This window comes from Arachis duranensis, chromosome 7, assembly GCF_000817695.3.
Source record: "Arachis duranensis cultivar V14167 chromosome 7, aradu.V14167.gnm2.J7QH, whole genome shotgun sequence".
Classification (NCBI taxonomy): Eukaryota; Viridiplantae; Streptophyta; class Magnoliopsida; order Fabales; family Fabaceae; genus Arachis; species Arachis duranensis.
The window spans coordinates 52,851,125-52,860,238 of record NC_029778.3 but is presented as its reverse complement, the minus strand read 5'-3'; the positions used below and the strand labels follow the sequence as shown (position 1 = coordinate 52,860,238).

At 33.6% G+C, this 9,114-nt stretch overlaps 2 long non-coding RNA genes across 10 annotated transcripts in view; one reads left to right on the top strand and one right to left on the bottom strand.

Annotated features, from left to right (window-relative positions):
• Window positions 1-1,764: 1,764 nt before the first annotated feature.
• The window catches only part of LOC107459059 (uncharacterized), a 16,499-nt gene continuing 9,149 nt past the window's right edge, over window positions 1,765-9,114 (top strand). For 2 of the 9 annotated variants that reach the window (XR_008001454.1, XR_008001453.1), the window contains exons 1-2: window positions 1,765-2,046; window positions 2,138-2,327. This is a non-coding gene — a long non-coding RNA (uncharacterized LOC107459059). Of the gene's footprint in view, window positions 2,047-2,123; window positions 2,328-7,630; window positions 7,725-7,818; window positions 7,918-9,114 lie in introns of those variants that run through there. The other 7 variants (XR_008001450.1, XR_008001448.1, XR_008001456.1 and 4 more) reach the window with 6 other exon arrangements.
• On the bottom strand, window positions 3,435-7,137 carry LOC107459058 (uncharacterized). The gene is made up of 3 exons (XR_008001457.1): window positions 6,308-7,137; window positions 6,031-6,138; window positions 3,435-3,857 (listed from the first exon to the last, which is right to left on the bottom strand). It is a non-coding gene; the product is annotated as an uncharacterized LOC107459058 (long non-coding RNA).

Genomic DNA, 9,114 nt, shown 5'->3' with positions numbered 1-9,114 from the left:
GAGTACACGCATGGCGCTACATATTCACAAATTAAAGCCGCCACCATACAAATAGCACAAGAATCAATTCTAGGTTATGTAAGAACAAATTTAAATAAGCAATAAGCTTATTACCGGAAAAGAAATTAAAGGAAGTAGTAATTGGAAGGACAAACATCTTGGGATCAATAGATATTGTATTTGCTTCAGTAGTAAATGGATCAATACTCAAATTATTTATTATTAGAGAATTGCATTTAGATAGGCATCAACAGTATTATTGGTGTCTGAATTATTATGACAATAATTGACCACATTGTTATAAATTAAATATTTATTTGTCCTTTCAAAAGGTACTTATTTATAGCCTTTGACCTACGTTTACCGACACAGTAACAAAGACCAGAATTCTACTAGCTAGCAAGTGAAAAGCAATCTTATCTTTTAAGAAACAAAGTCGCTAGCAGCTATGCATACAAATTTATTTGAAGTGGTAACTCATTTGGAGTAGCTCCATAAAGTTAATTTATGGGAAGCTATACATATGGTATGAATCAATTTTGGTAATTAAGTGCTATATATTCAACAGATTCATGTTCAATCATTAATCTTTGCTTTGATCATTCTACCTCTATAAAAGCTCGCAACAAAATTTTACTTGGCAAAAAATTGTGTGATAATATTAGAAAACTCATTTTTAGTGATCATTTATTTTATTTTTAATAATAATAAAAATAATTATTTTATATTTTTTTGTTAAAAATTTTTGCGATAATTATAAAAGTACCAGTAAAAACTTTTATAATAACCACAAAAAATATAATATTCTCATTATAGTATATAATAATAATAAAATATATCATTATCGTAAAAATATAAATTAAATATACAGTAATCATTATGTTATTGATTAAGAATTTGCTAAAAAGAAGTAATTTTTGCTGTAGCATAATTTAGCACCTAATATTACATTTTATGTTTCTATTGACTTATGCATATGCTAGTGCTACAAAGGTTCAGGTCAAAAGTTCCTCGCTTTCAAGTTATATTTGGAACAGTAATCATCAGTGAGAACATAGAAATTAAACTACGGCAATTGCAATTAAATATTTACCCGTATTGAAATCCGTAGCCCTCCTTTCGGCAAATGTGTACTTTTTCTTAAAGACTAAAGAGATATTTGACAGAAATTAATTTAAGGATAGTAAATGATGGTATAATTCATTATATTTAGGAACGACAATACCACTCGAATTTGCGGGTAATCACTTTATTTTTATAGTTGCATTTGTTTATAAAGATAGGACACTGAGATAAAGACACAGAAACACAAAATTATGTTTGGCAGAGGAGATATGACAGAGACAATGTATTTAGATACACTGAATTAGTATATTTTGTGTTCATCTTGACAGGAAAGACACATAGACACTAACAAGGGACACAACTTATTTTTTATTTTTTCTTTTATTATTCTTGTTAATTTTTCATAATTATATTTATTATTATTATATTTTTCATCTCAAATTTTTTGAATAAAAAATGAAAATAAATTAAATTTTTATAATTTATTTTAGTTTATCTCTATCCATTTGTCCTGTTCTCAATGTCTTGTCCTATTCTGTTTACGCAGCCTATTTGTTCGGGACAGGTGGGACAGGTAATCACTACAACAAATTGAATATATAGCTACACTTATTTTACCACACTTGAAATAAGTGTCTCTATTTAGTAATACTGTGACACTTTTGAATCAATTTTTGTATGGTCACTAGTCACTATAACGAGTCTATATCTCTCGCATTTTCTCATTTACTTGCTATTTCTTCCACCCTATTCACGCTCGTACTCGTTTGATATGAGAAGAGGACATGAGAAAGTATCACCGCAGCGTAGCCTTCGTCACCACACTGCAGTTTGCGTTCGCTGTTCTCCGTTTGCCGTTCACTGTCCCCCTCGTCGTCCTTCTCTTCCCCTCTTTTACGAGTATGAACCCTAATCTATTCTGTTCAGAAAAAAGGAGCTGCACCCTATCCACCAAGCTATTTCTTCAAACTTCTATTCTAGGTAAGGTCGAGCAGCTTCATTTCCTTCCCTTTATCCTCCAATTCAAAATTTCTCAAAATTTCTGAACCTTCCCCTAGCTCTATTCGTACAGATTATTCGAATTTTGTTAGCACAGACACCACCACAAGCAAAGAGGAATGAGTGTTCTTCCCTTTCTCCTGTTTGAATTGGCCGAATGGCCTTGAGGATGTGACCAAAATTCTGGTTTCTTGTAATTGCTAGGGTTCAGATTCAGGAGAGAAGCAGGAGCAAAATTTTGTGTTTTTGATTCACAACAAAAGGTAAGGGATTAGGATAGCTAGATATTCATGATTGTAACTATGTTTGAAAGTGATGATTGCTGTTTGATTATGTGAATGGATGATGATGAGTGCATGATTGAAATTCTATTTTTAGATGTAGCAGAAATTGGATGAACTATTATGTACATGCACTTTGGTATTGTTGAATTGATGAATCTGATATCTTAGGGTTGTGCTAATAGTTGTATCAACGTTGGTTAACTAAAAAAAAGTTAGAAGTGTGATTTTAGAAAGGTTAAAAGCTTAGATACAAGATTTTGTGAGGTTGTTGAATTGCTTGTTACAGAAATTCAGCAGATTTGGCGTCAACTTGTGGAAACTTCTGGGAGCAATCTATATGGTAATGATTTGTAAAATTAATTTTCTATAAGACCTGGGTGTGTATAGATTATCCCACAAAAATTTTAGAATTTATTGATGGGTAGATTAGGAGGAATGAATTTTGAAAATCGATGGTTTATGCAACATGATCTATTTTTGGGTTATTGAGGCAACAAATTCTAATCTACCTAACTTTAAATTCTGATAAAATTTTGACTAGTAGTGTTTCTATTTTGTGGAATTTTAGTCTGACTTTGAAGATGTACCAGCAGAGCTCTCACTCACATCTTGGATATGCTTTTTGGGCATTTTTGAGGGTGCAATTGCAACCTTTATATTTGAACGTCACTACAAGAAAATATGTTTATTGCCACGCTTTTAAAGCGTGGTGAAAAGCTGAAAAAAGCGTGGCAAACTATCATCACGCTTTTGAAAGGGTGGCCTCTTCAAGGGTGGCGGTTGCTCTGTCGCCACGCTTTTTCAAACCTATCGCCACGCTTTTTTTGCCACGTTTTTTGTAGATTGTCACGTTTAAAAACGTGGCCATAGGTGGGAGATATGGCCACGCTTTAAAAGCGTGGCCGTATGTAAAAGATGTGGCCACGCTTTTAAAGCGTGGCAATAGAGGAAGATATGGCCACACTTTTAAAGCGTGGCAATAACAAAAGATACGGCCGTTAAATCACAAAGCTCACTATCATTGCTGTCATGTTGAGGAAGAAATTCTACTGAAGTTCACATATCAAATACCCAACACATTCAGAATTGTATCAAAGTTAATATTAATTATTAAGAGCTAAATCCAAAATAAACTGTCTTACACCAGTAATCAAATCATTCCATTTGTAGTATCTTTCTATGATCTACTGTACCATAACCAAAATAATCATTCTAAAGACATCAATTGAAACCTAAAAGGTTGTCGAGAACTATACAATGGCATAGGAAACTTGAACAATACTAAACTAGTAACACAAGGTGTATTCCAAAGCGATCAAGAAGCATGAAATCAATCAGCCTAAGCATGTTCACCACGGATGCGGCGAGCAAGCTGAATGTCTTTGGGCATTATGGTGACCTCTTGGCATGGATGGCACACAAGTTGGTGTCCTCAAACAAACCAACCAAGTAGGCTTCAGCAGCTTCGTGGAAAGCAAGGACAGCATGGTTCTGGAACCTCAAATCAGTCTGCAAACATAATAAATCAATCAATAAATAGGAATCATTACATATTTTACAGCAAAAAATAACCCATCGCACCAGGACTAAGATAAAAAGGGGTTAATTAGATTGGCTCGCCTTCTGCTTCCTTATCACAGCAGATATAGCTGGTGTTGACAATATACCTTCCCGTATTAGAAAGATAAGTTGTCCTAAATTTCTATTAAGAGAGTCGTGTTAATAATAATACACACTAGAGGATTGTGAACAATAAGGTGATGCACTAGTCCATCAAAGATTTTTTATCCTTATGATGATGTCATTTACTGCCATCTTGTGTTACAAAGTTCTTCATATTTGTTTTAGAAAGATTCATTGAAAAATTCAAATGATTAAGATACTTAACTGTCCAATCAAAATTTTTCGAATACCATTCTCGGCAGCAATTTTAATTATAATCTGAAGTAAATGAGAACAGCAACAGAAACAGAGACAGGGTAAGCAATTTTCCTAACAAAATTAAATTTGATAGCTAAAATAATGCATTCAAAAGCTAAACCGGCGCAGCTTAAAATTAAATTAAACAGTTTTCTATTGTAGATCCCACTGATGACAGGGCTTCCATTTGGTATTGCAGGATAGCACACACTCTGCATATATCAGCAATTCAATTTGACTAAACACACAATATACATTGAACAATTCCAAAACCCTCGCCTATCAAAGAAAGAAAAAGTTGACCAAAACTCGGAACACACACATGGCACAACTGAAACAAAGTTCACACCAAAACCAAACTTCCTGTGCCTGCTTTATCTCTCAATTTATTCTAAATTACATTTACTCACAGCTTTTATATCTTGTTTTACCCTCTTTATTAATGCTCTGTTGATAATAATGCTTTTCTGCTGCTCATGCATCCTGGAAATTCATTTTCCAATGTTACACTACCTTTAAAAACCTATACTTTTCTGTAAGGTAAATGTTTAGGGTCTAGGGTAGGAAGAAGAAGGAGGGAATGAGAGGAAGGGAAAGGGAAAAAGAGTTTGAGTCTCAATAGAATTCGATGACAAATGAAATAATGAGTTGAATTACTCAGTTCCATTCAATTCTGCTAATAGGCCTGACTCTTTTTCGGTTGATATAACTGAATGTGGGATCATTTTCTAACTGACTTGAACAGTTAAACTAAATCTTGCATGTGGGAAGTGAGCTGCATCATTCAGTGCCCCCAAACCAAGTTGGGATTCTGCTAGTGATGTAGAGTGACATTATATTTTGACATCTCAGAACTTCAAATGTTAGTTGGAACAGTAGGATACCATTTTGTCTTAAATTCTATGCAGTTTTACATGCCACATGTTATAAAAAAAGCTGTTCCCTAATATGAATTAGCAAATAGTAATAATAATAAAATAAAAACACTCCAAATGAAAATTATGTGACATAAAAAAAGTGAATACACATCATCTCCTGTCTAGAACTTAAAGACCAACTACAAAGAAATGTCAAATGAAGAAAACGGAATCTACCAGAAAATCCATCTACATTTTCTAGTATCCCATAAAACAAGCAGGATAAAAAGGAAGTTATGAATTACGAATGGTAGCTTTTCTGAAAAGGAATTGGGAACCGATCTTCAAGAAAATAATAGTGTATACAAGTGTTGGAAAGCAGAAAAAAGGAATTTTATTGGACAAAATTTACACAAGATAACAGAATAATAAAATTTAGGAAGCTTATCACCTATTCCATTGTACAATTCTGGGATCGAAACCTGAGTGATCAAAATAAAATAAGAACAGAGAGCACTTAACCAAAATTGACATGAGAACACCAAACAACAAATTAAAATCAAATAAATAAAAAACTGCAACCACAAAAGTTAGAGAACAAATTCAAAATCAACAAAAATCAAGAATCAAGAACAGAACAGAAACTGACAGTGAAAAATAGATGCAGACAGAATACAAGAACAAAAATCAAGAACAGAAATGAGCAATGAAAAATAGATGCAGGGAAAAATCAAGAACCAAAAATCAAGTACAAAACAGGAAAAAATAGCAGCAGTAAAAAATCATAACGAAAATCAAGAATCAAGAATAGCAACCAAGAGATGAACATTATTATTCTAAAATCAAGCTTAGCCAATAGATGAACAAAATGCAACAAGCAAGCAAGCATGATAAGTAATACTCACATCACCAGGTGCAGCTGATAATAGCGATAAGAGTCACTGCAGCAGCTTGATAATCAGTTAATACCTTGTGTGCTGACTCATTGAGCTTATCCTGAAAAGTTTTTAAGCCTGAAATAGTATTAATAATAATAATCACAACGGTATGATGAGATTTGAATACTGATTAACTGAAGGTTTCCAAGTCATTATCTATTTCTCGGTCTAATTTGAAACTACGAATACGAGAACTATTCTAAGTGAAGCTAACCAGATAAAGGAATTAGAAGGAGATACTCACTTTCCATTATTATTTATTGTTGTAAAACTTGGGAGAAGAGTAAAACTTGGGGTCCCTCAGAAACCTTGAAATCATCTCTGCCTTCTCAGCAGAAAGGTTTGTGTTCTCCAGAATTTGATCTTTTGATGCCTTGGCAATTGCTTGGATAGAACCAATAGCTTGACTAAGCTAAATTGAGCGACTAGAATGACAATAACTCAAGCGATGCCTATATGCATATGCTTATCATGGTTTCATTTCACATTTAAGTCAAATATTAGGTGATATAGCTATTGTTAGAGAAAGATACTCCAGAGTTTAAACATCTATATAATCAAGAATCCTGAGCTTTAGCCCTGTTAGGTTTAGGCATGAAAAATCACGAAAACTAAAATGAGAAGTTGCTTCACAATAAAATGATTTACCGCATTTACTGTTGAGGTAAAATAGTGATAGTTTTGAAGAAAACAATTAATAGATCTTCTTAGTATCTTGCTTGAATCTTCCATTGCCAAAAATATTAATATGTATAAGTGTTTTTTTTTTCTCAGCCACAATAATATAGAGTCTCTATAACAGTAGAGAGGGTGTTATGTTACAAATGAAGAGGCTCGTGTTTCATTTTCTGTGAAACCTTTTCTCAAACAGATTGTGCTCTTAAATTTCTGTTGTAGGAATGGATGGTAGGTTAGAGAGTTATTATGAATGGGGTTGGTGTTTTTTGGATGAACAGAACTTGGATACTTAGAAATAATAGGCCAACAACAAGAAACTAACAAGTCATAAGGTGGAGAACAAATCAACATTATATGTAATTAAAATCAAAACAGATAAGAACCAAACAAAGAGAACAAATCAACTAGTTGAACTATGGAAGCAACAACAAAAAATAAACAACTATGGAAGCAGTTAACAATAATAAATAAACAGTTCAACTAATAAATAATTGAGCTATGGAAGCAACAAAACCCACCAGCAGGAGGTACAGCCGTTTGAGGAGCACCTGGGATGGCGGCATAACCGTTTGGCATCGCGTAGGGCGGTCTCAGGGTTGGGATGGCGGGCTGGCTGGGAGGAACCTGATACGCCATCATTGGATGCATGTGCGGCACAGACGCCGGAACCACAACGCCACCAGCAGCAGAGGCGATGCTGGGAGCCATTGCAACCGCAGAGCTAACACCAGGAGGTGGAATCGACGGATTCTGGTAGACAAGGCTCGATGGAGTGGCGCCTCCGGATGGATTTGGCAGCGCGGAGAAGTGCAGTGCCTAAGGAGGCAGCGGCCGGAAGGAGGCAGCAGCCGGAAGGAGGGGGCGGCGGGAGGCATGAAGGGAGGTCCAGCGGAGATCTGAGGCATGAAGGGAAGTCCACAACGCGTGATATGAGTGTTTGGTCCATTGGCTGGGACTCGAGGCTTCTTGCTTGTGTTTATTCTGTGAGTTATATATTAGACTTATTATCTTGGTTTAATTCGATTATTATTAGTATGGAAATTTAATTTATAAATAATTTTAATGCTCTTCAACCAGGGAGTGGTGTGTTCTGGAATTGAGTTGTGACTAGAGGACGTGGACCAGTTTTTGTGACTTCTTTCAGTCCACTAATTATGATTATCACTGCTGCATTGGGTACCATCACATAGATTGTGTTTTAAATATTATTTTATAGCCAAGTCTCCGGTGGCTATGTCTATGGTAACTAGTGGTGACTAAAGTTACACTTTTAATTTAAAAGTGTAACATTTCACAAAGAAAAGCGTCACCTAATGGAAAAAAGTAAATTAGAAGATTTAAGAAAAGAAATAATTAAGTTATCAAAATTAATAGATCAAAAATTAATGATTTTAACTAATGTCAACTGTAATGACACCGAATTTTTAAAATCAATACAAAATGATTTTTCTCAAAATCTTTATTTTACTATAAGTTTTATTGAAGGACTTCAAAAACCTGAAAAAACTTATTTTTCACACGGAATTTCTAAAAAATGTTACCATGGAAATGATTCTCCACATCTATATCATACTTTTAACCCACAATTAAATTCTATAGTAGATATGCTTGAAGAAATATTAACATCCATAAAATTTCAAAACATAATTAACATAACAGATTTAAAAGTAAAACCACCACTAAAATTATGAATATTGAAGAAAAATTAGAAGAAGTTACAATGCTTTTTAAACAATTAAAAATGGCTCAAGAAAATAATATTATGGAACATGGTTTTCAAATAGAGGAAGAATTAGTAAATTCTGAAAATATAGAAAATGAAGAACACATTCTAGATTATTCAAGTGACGAAGAACCAGCTATTCCAATACAAGTAAAAAATGAAGCTGGAACATCTAAGGATAATCAATCTCAATTTAAATGGGAAACAGGTTTTGATAATTATGCTTTTAAAAAAGGGTTTATAAATAAAGATTCAAAATATGCAAAAATACCATCAAAATACGTTCCTAAAATCCAGAAAATGGAAGGAGAAAGAATGCTCGATTTAGACTGCAAAAAGAACAAAAAAGAAATTTTTGAAAACTGGTTGAATTCCTTCTTATTAATTAGAAGTCTTTACTAATCCAAAACTTGGTGAAATTAAAAGAAGAAGATAAAAATCATTATCTTAGTATGTATATAACAAAACTTCCATATCCTGCTAATGAATTTATAATGGGAAGATTTATAAGAGAAATAAATAGAGGAACAATTGAAAATAATTTTGGTGGGGCAACCTCTGCTATAAGAGAGGAAATAAAAGAACGTTGTATGCAAGAAGCAACTCAAAAAAGATTTGCAAATATAATCAGAATTTGCTGTCAGGATAAC